This window comes from Peromyscus californicus, unplaced genomic scaffold, assembly GCF_007827085.1.
Source record: "Peromyscus californicus insignis strain IS unplaced genomic scaffold, ASM782708v3 Scaffold_5__1_contigs__length_169319896, whole genome shotgun sequence".
In the NCBI taxonomy this organism is placed as follows: domain Eukaryota; kingdom Metazoa; phylum Chordata; class Mammalia; order Rodentia; family Cricetidae; genus Peromyscus; species Peromyscus californicus.
Genome location: NW_026294573.1, coordinates 2,837,888 through 2,854,022, shown reverse-complemented (window position 1 = coordinate 2,854,022; position 16,135 = coordinate 2,837,888).

Here is a 16,135-nt window from a genome sequence, read left to right as displayed (position 1 = left end):
TCTCTCCTGTCAGGTCCCCATCTGAGGGCTGGTTCCCGGGGAATGGCTTCATTATACTGCTGGCTCCTGAGAAGGGAAGTGGACAGAACTCATTTGCAGCTTGCTACGCTCCGGTTATTGGATTTTTCTAGCTTGCTGTTGTGTTTCTTTTGATGGATGAGCACAAAAGGATCTTTGCAGGGAGATCAAGGGAAAAGGTCTTCGGATAGTGTGGCCATTGCTTGTCCATCCTCCTGGAAGCTGCAAAGGCGCAGTGGTGGCAGCTGAACCTGGATTATTGAGGATGTCCATCACATGTCATTATGATCTCTGACACTTCAGGTACCAGGTGGGGAGGAGCCCGCATGGGCAGAAGCATCAGCCACAAATCTACAACCCAGGCCACTGTTAATTGAACTGGACTACTGACCATTCATTACTTCTTTTTGTGTCCCCAGGGAGCTGGGGGACTAGAGGACCTTTACCTGCTATTGGGTATACATTTGGGGGTAAGGGGAGCCCCAGGGTTGCTGTGTGAAGCCTCATTCTGAAGGAAGGAGACGGTCCCCATGTCCACCCTGCACTTACCAGGAGAATCTGGGAAACTGGGCCCCTCACACATATCACACATGGCCTCCAGAGACCTCAGCCAGTTGTCTCAATCTGAGACTGCCATCTTTGCTGATACGTCTTCTCCCTCAGTCCACATGGAATCACATGGATGTCCCCTTGAGGTCTCAAGCCTGCCATTCCCATGTGCTCTCTGCAGAGGTCTGGCCCCTCATCGGCATCCCCACTACATCTGAGTTTGCCTTTACTCCAGCCTCTGTTTCCAAAGTGCTGTCTGTCTGTGGGTGTGATCCTTTCAAAGATGACAAACTGTCTGTCCTCACTAACTGTCTCTCCAATGCCTTACCTCCTTGTGCCCTGCCCTCCTCTGGCCACGTGCCCCTCTTGTTGCCACACACCTCATCTTCCCTCCACACTCCGGCCCTCAGTGATGGCACAGTGGGAGTGAGCTCACCCTGTCTATTCTTCCCTCCTCCCTCATCTCAGCAAGCGGCTCCACGCCTTGCTTCCTCTGCAGCGGGGTGGCCCACTCCTGGCAACCAGAAGATAAGAAGTTACGGAAGCCAGCCTTCCAAATGAGGCTGCCCTCTACTCCTCCTCCTCTTCAGTCTAGCACAGGGCTGCTGTGTGTGTATAGGAGAAGGCAGCCTAGGTGAGCCTGTCCAGACAGCATAGCAGGTCAGGGGTGGTGGGCCTTAAGACAGAAGGACACTGGACATGATGGTTAATCTTGTCAATTCAACAGGATTTAAAATAACCGAAGAGACACATCTTTGGGTATGTCCATGAGGGTGATCCCAGAGAGCACACAATGTGACCAGTTGCCTCATACTCCTGTTGCTGGGACTTCCCACCACAGTGTGGACTGTACCCTTGAACTGTGAGGCAAAACAAGCCCTTACTCCTTCAAGTTGATGTCAAGAGGTATTCTGTCACAGCAATGAGACAAGTAACCGACATGGAAAATGGGTACCAAAGAGTGGGCAGTTTCATGATAAGTCTGACTGTAGGGTTTGGTGGCTTTGGTGGCCAATTTACAGGAAGAATGCAGAAGAGTTTGGAGTTGTCAAGGTGCCTAAGTGGGGGCTGGAGGACCAGGATGCCGTGAGAACCGTGAGTAGGAGGAGCAAGGCTCATGAGGTTTCATAAGGGAGTAAGGACTCCTCTACTGGGAACTGGGTTAAAAGCCGCTCATGCTACATCTTGGCAAACAACATGGCTTCCTTCTGTCTGTGCCCTGAGAGCTGGAGAGAGGCTGAATTCAAAAGTAATGGATTTATTTATTTGTTAGTTGGAAGAAATTTCAAGGCAGTTTTGCTCTCAGGTTTGCCATAATCACTGCTCACTGCTTTTTATCTAAATCTATACTGTGAAGGCAGCAGAGGAGAAGGGTATGAAAGATGGAGAGTGTGGGGATGATGAGGAGTGTGGGGATGATGGGGAGTATGGGAAGATAGGGAGTGTGGGGATGATGGGGAGTGTGGGAAGACAGGGAGTGTGGGATGATGGGGAGTGTGGGGATGATGGGGAGTGTGGGAAGATGGGGAGTATGGGAAGATAGGGAGTGTGAGGATGATGGGGAGTGTGGGAAGATGGGGAGTGTGGGATGATGGGAAGTGTGGGGATGATGGGGAGTGTGGGGATGATGAGGAGTGTGGGGATGATGGGGATTGTGGGAAGATGGGGAGTGTGGGGATGATGAGGAGTGTGGGGATGATGAGGAGTGTGGGGATGATGAGGAGTGTGGGGATGATGGGGATTGTGGGAAGATGGGGAGTGTGGGGATGATGGGGAGTGTGAGGATGATGGGGAGTGTGGGGATGATGGGGATTGTGGGAAGATGGGGAGTGTGGGGATGATGGGGACTGTGGGAAGATGGGGAGTGTGGGAAGATGGGGATTGTGGGGATGATGGGGAGTGTGGGAAGATGGGGAGTGTGGGGAAGATGGGGAGTGTGGGATGATGGGGAGTGTGGGGATGATGGGGAGTGTGGGAAGATGGGAAGTGTGGGGATGATGGGGAGTGTGGGGATGATGGGGAGTGTGGGAAGATGGGGAGTGTGGGGATGATGGGGAGTGTGGGGAAGATGGGAAGTGTGGGGATGATGGGGAGTGTGGGGATGATGGGGAGTGTGGGGAAGATGGGGAGTGTGGGGATGATGGGGAGTGTGGGGAAGATGGGGAGTGCGGGGATGATGGGGAGTGTGGGGATGATGGGGAATGTGGGAAGATGGGGAGTGCGGGGATGATGGGGAGTGTGGGGAAGATGGGGAGTGTGGGATGATGGGAGTGTGGGGATGATGGGGAGTGTGGGGAAGATGGGGAGTGTGGGGATGATGGGGAGTGTGGGATGATGGGAGTGTGGGGATGATGGGGAGTGTGGGAAGATGGGGAGTGCGGGGATGATGGGGAGTGCGGGAAGATGGGGAGTGTGGGGATGATGGGGAGTGTGGGGATGATGGGGAGTGTGAGAAGATGGGGAATGTGGGGACGATGGGGAGTGTGGGGAAGATGGGGAGTGTGGAATGATGGGGAGTGTGGGGATGATGGGGAGTGTGGGGAAGATGGGGAGTGTGGGATGATGGGGAGTGTGGGAAGATGGGGAGTGCGGGGATGATGGGGAGTGCGGGAAGATGGGGAGTGTGGGGATGATGGGGATTGTGGGAAGATGGGGAGTGTGGGGATGATGGGGACTGTGGGAAGATGGGGAGTGTGGGAAGATGGGGATTGTGGGGATGATGGGGAGTGTGGGAAGATGGGGAGTGTGGGGAAGATGGGGAGTGTGGGATGATGGGGAGTGTGGGGATGATGGGGAGTGTGGGAAGATGGGAAGTGTGGGGATGATGGGGAGTGTGGGGATGATGGGGAGTGTGGGAAGATGGGGAGTGTGGGGATGATGGGGAGTGTGGGGAAGATGGGGAGTGCGGGGATGATGGGGAGTGTGGGGATGATGGGGAATGTGGGAAGATGGGAAGTGTGGGGATGATGGGGAGTGTGGGGATGATGGGGAGTGTGGGGAAGATGGGGAGTGTGGGGATGATGGGGAGTGTGGGGAAGATGGGGAGTGCGGGGATGATGGGGAGTGTGGGGATGATGGGGAATGTGGGAAGATGGGGAGTGCGGGGATGATGGGGAGTGTGGGGAAGATGGGGAGTGTGGGATGATGGGAGTGTGGGGATGATGGGGAGTGTGGGGAAGATGGGGAGTGTGGGGATGATGGGGAGTGTGGGATGATGGGAGTGTGGGGATGATGGGGAGTGTGGGAAGATGGGGAGTGCGGGGATGATGGGGAGTGCGGGAAGATGGGGAGTGTGGGGATGATGGGGAGTGTGGGGATGATGGGGAGTGTGAGAAGATGGGGAATGTGGGGACGATGGGGAGTGTGGGGAAGATGGGGAGTGTGGAATGATGGGGAGTGTGGGGATGATGGGGAGTGTGGGGAAGATGGGGAGTGTGGGATGATGGGGAGTGTGGGAAGATGGGGAGTGCGGGGATGATGGGGAGTGCGGGAAGATGGGGAGTGTGGGGATGATGGGGATTGTGGGGATGATGGGGAGTGTGGGAGAAAAGAAGAGGTAGTGTGAAGTAGCTGATAGGGATGGGACAAGAAAAGACACTGAGACTGTTGAATCTTTTATCGCCATTAAAATAAAGTCCCCTGCTCTGGGCCATGGTGACAGGTGAGGTCACGATCCACTGAAAGCTCCAGGTTGCAAGCATGGAAATTCTTTTGAAAAGTCAGATACTGGATTGAGATTGTCTTGGAAGGGGTTCCCTGCTGTAAAACAACTACTTAGGATTCAGTCACCAAGAGACAGAGAGTCCCCTACAGCTTGGGAGAAGTTGGTCAGATTCCATCCTGAGCAGACAGTGTAACTCACCAGTGTTAGCTACATGGCAGGAATACACAATCAAAGAGTTACAGGGTGCAGAGGCTTACACCAGTTGGCCTATGCTTTGTCCACTTGATACAAGCTAGGAGGGTCAGCTGGGAAGGAAAACCTCAGCTGAGAAAATGCCTCTATCAGATTGACCTGTAGGCAAGTCTTTGGGGCGTTTTCTTGATTAATGATGGATGTGGGAGGATCTAGCCTGTTGTGGATGGTGCCACCCTTGGACAGGTGGTCCTGGGCTGTATAAAAAAGTTTACCTGTGAAAGCCACTAACACAGACTGTAAGCAGTTTTTCCCCATGGCCTCTGCTTCAGTTACTGCCTTTTGGTTCCTGCCGTGACTTCCCCTTATGGTGAACTGAGATATGTAAGCCAAATAAACCTTTTGCTACTGTGGTAGCTTGAATGTAATTGGCCCCCATAAGCTCATAGGAAGTGGTCCTATTAGGAGGTGTGGCTTTGTTGGAATAGGTATGGCCTTGGAGCAAGTGCATCACTGTAGGGGTGGGCTTTGAGGTTTCATATATGCTCAAGATACCACCCAGTGAGACACACACCACTTTCTGTTGCCTGCAAGATGTAGGAAGGACACTGGGATACTTCTCCAGCACCATATCTGCCTGTACACTACCATGTTGCACCATGATGATAATGGACTGAACTTCTGAACAGCAAGTGAGCCACCCCAATGAAATGTTTTCCTTTATAAGAGTTGCCGTGTTCATGGTGTCTCTTCACAGCAATAGAAATCCTAATGAAGGCACCTACTAAGTTGCTTTGGTCATGGTGTTTATAACAGCAATACAAAGCACGCTAGAACATGACCAGGAGTTACAAGATCCCAGAGGCTCCGAGGTTAGAGAAAACTGCTGTGGTCAGGCAATGTGTGTCAGGGTTCTACTCCTTCAAGGAAGCCTTGAGACATCATTGCACAAAGCTGGAAGTGTGAAACCTAAGTTTCAAGAAAGATCTCAGGATATTAGAGATGCCAGGATCATGGAACACACACTGAAGAAGCTGAAGGTAGAGTGTAGAATCTGCCCAAGACGGGCCAGATGGTTTGTAGGAGGAAGAGCTAAGGGACACTGAGGATGATACCAGATGAAGCTGACAGATCCTCACTCAAATCTGCAAAGGAGAAGCAACCCTGCAGATGATACGCTTTGGACTTGGGCCCCTGACTCTGTGAGAGAGTAACAATTTGTGTTTAAAACCGTTCATTTTGTATCTGTTCATTACAAAAGACACAGGAAACCACAGGGCCTGTCTGCATCAGATGACCAGTTCTATGCAGGCATGGACAAAGCCCTTGCTGACACCATGTCTGTCCCCCTGCCTGGGACTGTGGGACAACACTTGCAGCCCTGTGTTAAATCTGTCAGGATTGACCCAGGGCTTGTGATGCCAGTGAGAAGGCTGAGTCTCAGGCCTGAAGTTGAGCCAATGGCCTGAGGCTGATAGGGTTCCTATAGGGACCCCCTCCCTAACAAATGTGAACCCTGCAATAGGCCACCAGGATAGGGGCACTGATGTCACATTGTGGGAGTTGCTGAGGCTTAGTGTGTCCCTCCTCTGAAGTCTCCAGCACAGCAAGGCCAGGTCTCTGTAGTGCACTTCGAGGTCCTGAGACTGATTCTTTTATCATGGAAAGCATGATGAGAGGTGGGGGTCTGTGAGAAGGGCCCCAGAGAGGGGTTGGGTAGAAAGGAGCCCAGGCCCTGCATCACCCCAGCCTGGGCTCTTCATCGTAATGGTTATTACAAACCGTTCTCAGGTATTCAAATCAATATGGTTAGTATATTCACAGGAGTGTGAAGCTCCACCCCATTGCTGAGCTTCAAAGAACTTTGTCATCCAAATAGAAAGCCGCACCCTGTGCTCACAAACCACTCTACTCAATCCTTTGGTGTCCCCAGGCAGCTCTGTGAGAGAAGAAGGTACAGAGGAGGCGTCAGGCCCTCTTGCCCTCTTCTTACCTCTAGGAAAGCTCTGACTGAAGCTGAGCAGCCTGCCTGTGTGCATCCCACAACTCATTCCACAGCCCAGCAGGAGGGAGGGCAGAACAGAAGAGAACACAGAGAGACCAGCAAGCAAGGAGGGCTGAGCAATGTGGGGTAGACAGGACAGGATGGGCAGGCTAGTAGGAGTCCTGTCGTGTTAGTCTCCAGCCAAGGCCCCCCAACAGCAGCCTTCAAGGTGTTGCTATAAATAACCGCCTTCTCCCTCTTCACCCCTCAGATGTTCCAGCCAATCGTGCACGTGAGTTTGTGTCTGTGCCAGCTCTTCCTGAAGTGTGTCTCTGTGTCCCCTGAACCTCCCTGGTTCAGGTGGGACTGATCCTCTTCCGAGCCTCAGAGCAATCTGTTGCCATAACAACCCCTCTCCCACTCCAGAACATTCCTGGACCTGCCTTCTTCAGCTGATGTTCCTCAAGGGACTTGGCAAAGTGTTTTCTCAGGAGAAAGGAGGCAAAGCACCTGTTCTCTGTCCTTGGCACAGGGACAGTGGGGGCCACGCCGGGGGCCTCCCCCACCTGAGGACAGCTCTTGGACAGCTCAACTCCTCTCTCTCCGAGCCCAGTGCTTGACCGCTTCATGTTTCCAGACCCTCAGGAGCTGTTATTGCATTGTATGGGGATTCTGCAAGAGCAGAATCCTAGCTAGCATTATGGTCTGCTGGGAAACCAAAACCCTGAGAAACAGAGGCATCTCAGGCCAGGCAAAAGCCATGAACCAATCTAGGTGTAAATCAGGGCTCAGATCATGAGGCCATTCTCCCCTCTGGGTGGACACCCCTGCTGTGGGTTACATGTGGTTTGAGCATGTCCCCAAAGGTTCCTGTTTTAGGAGCTCAATGTGGCAGTATCAGGAGGTGACACCTTGCAGAAACATGGGACATGCCTCTGAGAAGCCTTACACTGACTGAGAGTCCTGAGAGCAGGATTGGTTGACAACTAGCACCGCTGAGAAGGCTCCCTGGCGTACTGGGTTGGGTATGGATTCTTCCGGTCCCAATGCTTCCGGCCCTCCTGCCTAGGGTGGAGCCTCTTCTTCCTTCATGTTCCTGGCCTCCTTTCTGGGTAGAGTCTCCAAGCTCCCCTACACTCCTAACTACTGTGACACTCTACTGGATCCTAAGCAGAAGTGTAAGCGATGCTCCTGCAGCCTGAGCTTGGATTTGAATCTCCAGCACATTGAGTCAAATAAACTCTTTGCATGCCCCAGGAATTTCATTATAGTTACTGACAGAACTGTCATAGGGCTTGTGGGAGACCCAAGCCACTTCCAAATCTGCAGACAACTCCACTTCCCACGGTCAGGACCAACTAAGAAGACTTCTCTTCTAAGGGGAGACTTAGAAACTAGGAGAGTCTGGACTGTTTGGTGAGCAGGAAAATCCTGTGAGCCTCTGCTGTAAAGCTCAGGAAACAGTGGCAATCATATGTCCCTTGTGGACTCTCAGAAATAAGATGGTTTGTTCTGGAAGATTCCATGGACACCAATTGCTGTTGTCTGGCTTCCACTAAACATATGACCTTTTTTTTTTTTCTAACCGGCAAGGAAGGCCCGGCCAAGACTGATATGTTTATTTGGGAATATTCAGTTGCCCATGCCTGTGTTTTACTCACAAGTCAATCCCGCCTTTAAAGCAGAGGCTGCTAACTGCCAATAGCTGGGATTTTACAGCAAAGTCAAGTTGAAAGCTCTCCAGGCTCCTCGGAGAAAGCCGCGGTAGAGGATCGCTCTGGAACTGGCTCCTGCAGCAACGTCTTTGAAGCCGTAACTGCCACTTCAGAACTATCAATGCTGTCCCTGGCCTCTCCCGTACAGTTCTATCACCTTGTTGTGTTAACATAAAAATTAAACACTAGAGATGAGTCTGCCAAACAGGTTTCACATTCACAGATCAAATGGTGGCGGCCAGACTTGAAGAAGCGCCAGCTGGAGCTCGGGGGACAGGCTTCTTCCAGGTTCTGGAGTGGAAGGAGAGTGGTCTGAGCTGTGACAGGCCAACACCCTTCATCCATGTGCCTACCGGTGCCACTGCTGTGCATTCTGGGTAGTGAGGGAAGGGGCTGATAGGGTCAAAAGTAAATGAGGATGGAGCCAGGGAGGATGGAGCCAGGGAGGTGGCGCTATGGGTAAACTGTTTGTTTTGTCAGCCTAAGCACCTGAGTTCAATCCCCAACCCACATTTTGTGTCACACACACACACACACACACACACACACACACACACACACAGAACACAGAACACACACAGAACACAGAGGAACCTGAGTCTTTCCCAAGGGTCTGGGGAAAGGAGTCTGAAGTAAGCCCTAAAGGCTGCATACAAGGAAGGGAGGGGTGAGTCTGAGGGCACTCTCATGCTAGAAAATGGCTCAAAGAGGGAGGGGCCTGTGGTAGAAAGCAGGTCCCATTGGTTTCCTGGAGTGGTATGCTTGCACTAGGTAGAAATAAGGAGATAAAAGAAGCTTTCTCCTTACAAGGGGATTTTTTTTTTGTAATGTTTACAGTGGTTCCAGAGTCTTGCAAGGACATGTTGGAAAGCTGAAGTGCCCCAGCCACAAAAAGTGAGGTGTACCAGCCAGAGAGCTGAGAGAAGAAGGCCCCAGCAGCCCCAGCCAGGGATAGTGGACTCTGCTGGAAGCAGATGGAAGCCACCACAGTGGAGCCAAGCCTCACTGACATCTGAGTAGCTCCTTCATACCAGCCATCCTCAAGAGAAACAGCTCTTCCACCACAGGCCATGTGGGACTGCAGTGAGATCCCTGATGCTTGATGGCAGTGCAGCATGGGCCGACGAGAAGCCCAGCGGGGCCTCAGGCTAACTTTGCACACATCCCTGCACCAGTCTGTGAGCTCCATCTTTGGAGAGGTGGCAACATGGTGACTGCCTCAGGCTTATGCACAATGAGGTCAGTAACAGCTCGGGAGTACCTGGGGCTCTGACAAAGACTGTCACAGTGTCCCAGGGGCTATGTGGGAGCTGCTCTACTGTAGCACTCGTAAAATGGGTGGACACACTCCCAAGCAAAATCCTGCTGCAAACATGAGTGCTGGGAACCCTGAGGAAGCTGCATGACACGGCTGGGAACCGTCAGAGAAGTAAGTGCTTGCTGCACTGGAAAGCTCGGGCTTGAGCCCCAGAACCCAGGCAGATGGCATGCAGGTGGCATGCACATGCCATTCCACCACTGGAGGTGGGGGTAGGCAGAGTCAGATGGAGCCCTAGGAATCACTGGCCAGCCAACCGAGCCTACTTGGTGAACTCCACATTTAGTGAGAGAACCTGACTCCAAAACAAGCAAACAAGAAGCCAAATGGCAGATGGCTTCTTGAAAAGGACACTTGAGGTTGATCTCTGGCCTCCGCAAACACACATGCATTTGTACCTGAACACACACACACACACACACACACACACACACACAAGCTACACACATGGGGCTGAGGGGACAGCTCCCAGGTCCCTGGGGGCCTTGAGTAACTAAGCAGGGAGAAGAGTCCCTGACAGTGGCAGGCTGAAGATGGCACTCCGTTCCTCCCGGAGAGATGGAGCCCGGTTTCCTGTCTTTGGACCACTACAGGCCCTAGGGGCCCACTGGCTGAGTGGAATGCAGAAGTGACATTCTGGGCTTTCCAAGTGGTATTATTCTCAGCCTCACAGCAGCTGCCTGGGCCTCTGGGGAAATTCACTTTTGAGAGTCTTGCCCTTGGGAAGCCAGGCGCCATGTCACGTGGGCACCACGCCCTGTGTTCGGTGAGAGGCCCTGAGAACAGACACAGCTGAAATAGCAATAACAACCGTGCAAAGCCAGGGCTTTGGCCATGTGACCAGGAGACCCTGCCACACCTATCCAAAGAGACAGACCTCCTCGGAGGTCCTCTCCAGAGTCACAGGCAAAGCCAACAAAACTGAACATGTGGCCACCTGCTCACCTGGAGCCTCTACATGACTGGTTCTGAAGCAAAAGAACCAGTTGTAGCCGGGACTCCGGGTGTGCTAGGTGGGTATGAGAATTAAAGTCCGGGCATTGGAAATTAATGGTATGGCAGAGCACCAACCCCCAGCCCTGTGTCTTTCCCCAGTAAATGTCACGATTCCAGGGAGTGCAACCAGGGAAAGTTCAAAGTAATAATATCAGAACTCACTCACTCTCTTTCTTTTGACATTTTATTGTGAAGTGAAATTGGACGGGTATATTTAGTTCCTTTTGTTGGTGAATGTTTCAAAGGTGCTTCTGTGTGCCTCTCATTAGCATCAGGCATGCAAATATGGAAACTACTCCTTCCCTTTGCTGAGTCATCCCATGACTGACAGGTGACATATCCCTCTCCAGGGCCCAGCATCTCCTTAATGGGGCTCCTGTCTTGAGTTCTGGAATTCAGTTCAAACAGAGACATCCCCCCTGTTATGCTGGGGTTCATAAGAGGCAGCCTCAGTTCCGCCCCTCAGTGAATGCATCCTGTTGCCTTTGTAAGATCTCCACAACCCAGTGGATTCTGTGTTCTCAATCACCCAGAACTTATGGGAACTAATGATGTCCATAGTCTTAGTCATTTAACACTTCTGGAAGCCAATGGAAATGCTCTGTTCAGTCATATGACTCCTCTGGTAGCTAATGGAAACCTTCTCAGTCATGTGACACTCTGAGAGTCAATAGGAGTTATTGTCTTGGCCATGTGTCACTTCCATGACCCAATGACAGATGTCTTCTCAGTCACATGCCCTTCTAGGAACCACCAGCAAGCTTGGTTCTAGCTCAGGCAGCTTTTCCATTGCATCTTCAGGCCCAGCAGACTCCAATGTCATTTACTGTCTGTGGTACTGGGCAGCCTGTGCTCCTAGCAGTGTGGCTCCCTGCAAACTGGGTCACGCTGGCTCCCAACTGGCAAGTGGCACAGGCTACAGGCCCCCTGAGGTCCCTCTGTCTGCTGGCTGTTTCTGTCCCTTTGTTGTCAATTTTAATGCATGCTCCTTGGAGAATTACCTTGCTCAGCTTCATGCTGAGCTCCTGCATCCCCACAGAGGTGTAAGTGACTGGTGCACTGAAGCTCCAGTCCTCCTGTCAGGGCCCCTCCAGTCAGAGCCACTGGAAGTAAGTCAAGGGACTCAACTTCCATCAGCACACAGGCCACCTGTCCTGTGCTGCATGGGCAGGGGGGTGGAGCGCTTCATCCAATGAGACCAGCTGAGCAGTCCCAGAGTACAGCATAGTGTCCTGGGCCCTAGAGCTCAGTGGTAAATGGAGAGATGACATCATCTCCTGCTCAGTATGAACTCTGGGGGCCATAGATCCAACAAACAAGTCAGCCCACAGCAGCCAATAATGGACAGTGTAGAGTACACCAGAAGAGAGGATGGGTATGCATGGTGTGTACATCTTCATTGTCAACTTGATGGGGCTTAAAATCAGCATGGAAACAAATCTCTGGGCATGTCTATTGTATACTATTATTTTAAGGTGTGTTACTTTCATTTATGTTGCATTTGTTTAACTCTGTGAAGCTGTGTTACTGTGCCTGTCTAAAACACCTGATGATCTGATAAAGAGCTAAATGGCCAATAGTGAGGCAGGAGAAAGGATTGGTGGGGTTGGCAAGCAGAGAGAAGATATAGAAGGAGAAATCTGGGAGGAAAGAAGAAGTAGCCAGAAAAGGAGGAGGACATCAGGGGCCAGCCACCCAGCTACACAGCAAGCCACAGAGTAAGAGTAAGACTGACAAAAGTAAGAGAAGGGGAAAAGCCCAGAGGCAAAAGGCAGACGGGTTAATTTAAAGTTAAGAAAAGCTGGCAAGAAACAAGCCAAGGTAAGGCCAGGCATTTGTAATTAAGAACAAGCCTCCATGTGATTTATTTGGGAGCTGGGTGATGGGCCTCCCAAAAGAGCAAAAACATCCAACAACACATGTCTTTGAGGGATTATCTATACTGGGGTTAATTAAGGTGGGAAGATCATCCTAAACGCTGGCTGCATAAAAACAAAGTGAGCCGAGAGCCATCAATTCTCTCTCTCTGCTCCCTGACTGTGGACACCATGCTTTCCTCACCATGATGTACCACACCTGGGACTGTGAACAAAAATGAACTCTACTTACTGACATTGTTTTTCATCACGTATTTTGTTAAAGTGATGAGAAAAGTACATTCTGTTGATGGTTTAGAGTGGTGCTTTGCAGGGAAGGGCCATTTTCACATCTCACTGCCATCCCATCGTGTCTACTGGGGCTCTGTGTACAGACAGCAAGGAATAATGGCTGAAGAACTAGGTGACATGTTTTTTAGGAGCCACAGTTGTCCCCCATATTCATGGGAGTATGTTCACCCCACAGTGAATTGGATGATACCAAGAAGGCATAACCCAGCATGCACCACAACCTTCCTGTTTACCCAAGATCAAGTTTACACTACCAATTACACATGGTAAGAGATGAAAACCATAATGAATGGTGGGATATAACGCTTACAGTGATGTACTGCAGTAAAAGTTACAGAACTCCCCTGTGGTATTCTGAAAGGAAATGGCCCCAAAAGGAGTGGCACTATTGGGAAGTGTGGCTTTGTTGGAGTAGGTAAGACCTTGTTGAAGGAAGTATGTCACTATGGAGGCAGGCTTTGAGGTCTTTTGATTAAGCTTTGCTCAGTGGCACAGTCTCCTTTCTGTTGCCTAAAAAAATATAGGACTCTCAGCTACTACTCCAGCACCATGTCTGTCTGCACACCACCATGCTCCCTGTCATGATGATGATAATGGACTGAACCTCTGAAACTGTAAGTCACCACAGTTAAATGTTTTCTTTATAAGAGTTGCCATGGTCATGGTGTCTCTTCACATGGTGTCTCTCCCCCTATTTACTGTACAAAGCACAGGAACTGAAGTCAGGGAAAAGCAAGGCTCACTGTGATAGACAGCAGTGAGCATTGGTATAGGCTGTAATGGCTGGTGACAATCAAGTTATGGTGATATTTATCTTTTAGCCAAAATGATATCATATTGTTGTGTATGGGTACATGCATGCACACACACGTGCTGTCTTAGTTCTATGAAGAGATACCATGACCACAGCAACTCTTATAAAGGAAAACATTTAACTGTCTTGGCTTACAGTTTCAGAGGTTTAGTCCATTATCATCATGGTGGGAATATGGTGGTGTGCAGGCAGATGTGGTTCTGGCTACATCTTGATCAGAAGGCAACAGGAAGTAGACTGTGGTACTAGATATGGGTTGGGCATATATGAGACTTCACTACCACAGTGACACACTTCCTCCAACAAGGCCATACCTCCTAACAGTGTCACTCTTTATGACATTATGGGGGCCAATTACATTCAAACTACCACACAGTCACATACAGGAGCATATCAGGGAGAGCTCCCCTTGCCATTGGGTCCTTGTTTACCAAGTTTGTTTCAGAAATCAATCATCTCAAAGGATGGGACATTAACATTTTTACCTTCTCACAGGTGAGGTGACAAGAGCTTTAAAGGGTTAATGACTTGGTCAGTGTCACACAAAAGTAATCAATAAGACTCATACCAGGGATGTTGGAGGCAAGGCTGGTGTCTGCACATCCCTATCCCTCAGCTCAAACCCCCATTTACACACGAGTGTTCAGGGTTCTTTGTTGCAAGGCCTCATGCCTGGGTGGCTTCCAGTCTTCTAGTCCACTGTTAACTACTTTTAACTAGTTCAGCCCTTGGTTGGCTCTGTAGAGATGAGAAATGTGACTCTCTGTCCAAGTTGCCTGGGCTCAACCTGGTGAGAGCCTGCTGTTAACCACTGGGCTGTCTTTCCAGTCCCCAATGCTACTACTTTTAAGCATAATAAATATTTGCTTCAGATTCTGTTAATGTCCTACATGTAGCTGGATATTTTATTTAAGAAAATTAAGACAATCAACAACAAAAGTAAGAATCAAATGAATCATTGTCAAGATAACAAAGAGTCAATAGAACCTGACCTACAGCAGGACTTGTGTGTGGAACTCTTGGGGCACCATGCAGACAGCATGATCTGTCTGTCTATCCTTGCAAGACTGTGCAACAGACAAATTGTAAGCCACAGCTAACAAGAGGGTCAGTTTTCCCAGTGAGGAGGTCCTCTGCCTCTTTATAAGGTAGGTACTGTGACAGGTGGAGAAACTGGGGCCACAGCATGGGAAATTGCAGGAGGGAGTCCAGATGTCAGCAGAGGGCCACACCACACCACAGGCAAGACCAGCTGTGGAGGGTCCCACAGTCCCCCACCATCCATGTTACTGATGGATGCCAGAGAACCAGCCAACAGCACTGGGCAGAACAGCTGGCTATGTAGCTGCCTCCTCCAGTGGCCCCTGTCACACTCAGGTGATCATCACACTTGCCCCCCTCATCTCCCAATAGGGCTGAGGGGGGACCTCTCCTGTTTTTACACTAACAAGGAAGTTGAGTCCCAGAGAGGATGAATTAGTTATTTATAACCATGGTTTTCAACCAGTGGCTTGGGAATAATTTCCTTGTTCCTCACCATAGGCAAAAATGAGAATTTCCAAAGAACCAGTCAGTGTTGTGCTTCACAAGGGAAGAATACAGTAGCAAGCGGAGCTGAGCAGCATTCTCAATGACATGCAGCCTCACAGTCAACACTCACAACCGCCAGCACACGTGACCCCACGTGATGTTGCTTGTTCTCACCATGTTGAGTTGGACCTGGCTCCCAGGCACACAGCCTACTGAAAACCCAGCCACCCTCAAGAGAGCTTTACCAGAAGAGGACTTTGCAGGTGGAGGCGTATCCCAACATTCCCTTCATGGGGTTCTGAACACACCCTACAATGACCCCTCAGGAAGCCACCTCCCTTCATCACATGACTGGAGTTTCCTGAGCCATGTGTCCCATCCTGCGGCATCCTCCCTTGGTGTGAAGTGGGAGGGTAAGAGAACCAGCAGCAATGAGGGACAGCTTCGGGAGGGAACAGGGGATGTCCCATGATGTTTGCCTTGCTTCTGTTACATCCATTCAGTCTGACATTCTACAAGTTCCTTTAAGTGGTTGGCAAAGCCTGGTGCACCCCTGGCCATCCAATCCCTTGGTGAAGTCGTCTGAGGCCAGTCTCGTCAGTCCAACTTGTGGTATTGTTGGCAGGTGGTGGATCTTTGGAAGGGAGGTCACTGGGGGTCCTGACATTGGTGGGGATGTTGGGACACCACTTCCTCTTCCTCAGTATCTTAGCTGCCGTGAAGGGAGCCCATTTGCCTGCTCCTGCACTTGCTCCCTCCATGAATCTCTGCTTCACACAGACCCCACGGCAACAGGGCTGTCATTACTGCAAACCCTACCCCCGCTCCCACACATATATGCTCGAACACTTTGTTTCCTCACTTCAAACAGGCCTGGAGGCGGGGTCTAATTGAAGGAAGTAAGTCACGGGGAGGTGAAACTCCAGGTTTGCTACCCTGGTCCCACTTCCTGTCTGTTTTCTACTTCCTGCCTGTGGCTGGTGGTCTTGCACACCAGGATAGCCTGTCTCTCCTCAAACAGTAAACCTTAAGTTACTTCTTGTCCAGGATTTGATCCCAGTGACAAGAAAAGCAACTAACTTAAGGGCCGAACAGTCACAAACTAAAATCTCTGGAATCGTGAGGTAAAAGAAACCTTTCTTTCCTGGGCTTATTCACCCCAGGTATTTTGTCACAACAGGAAGCTG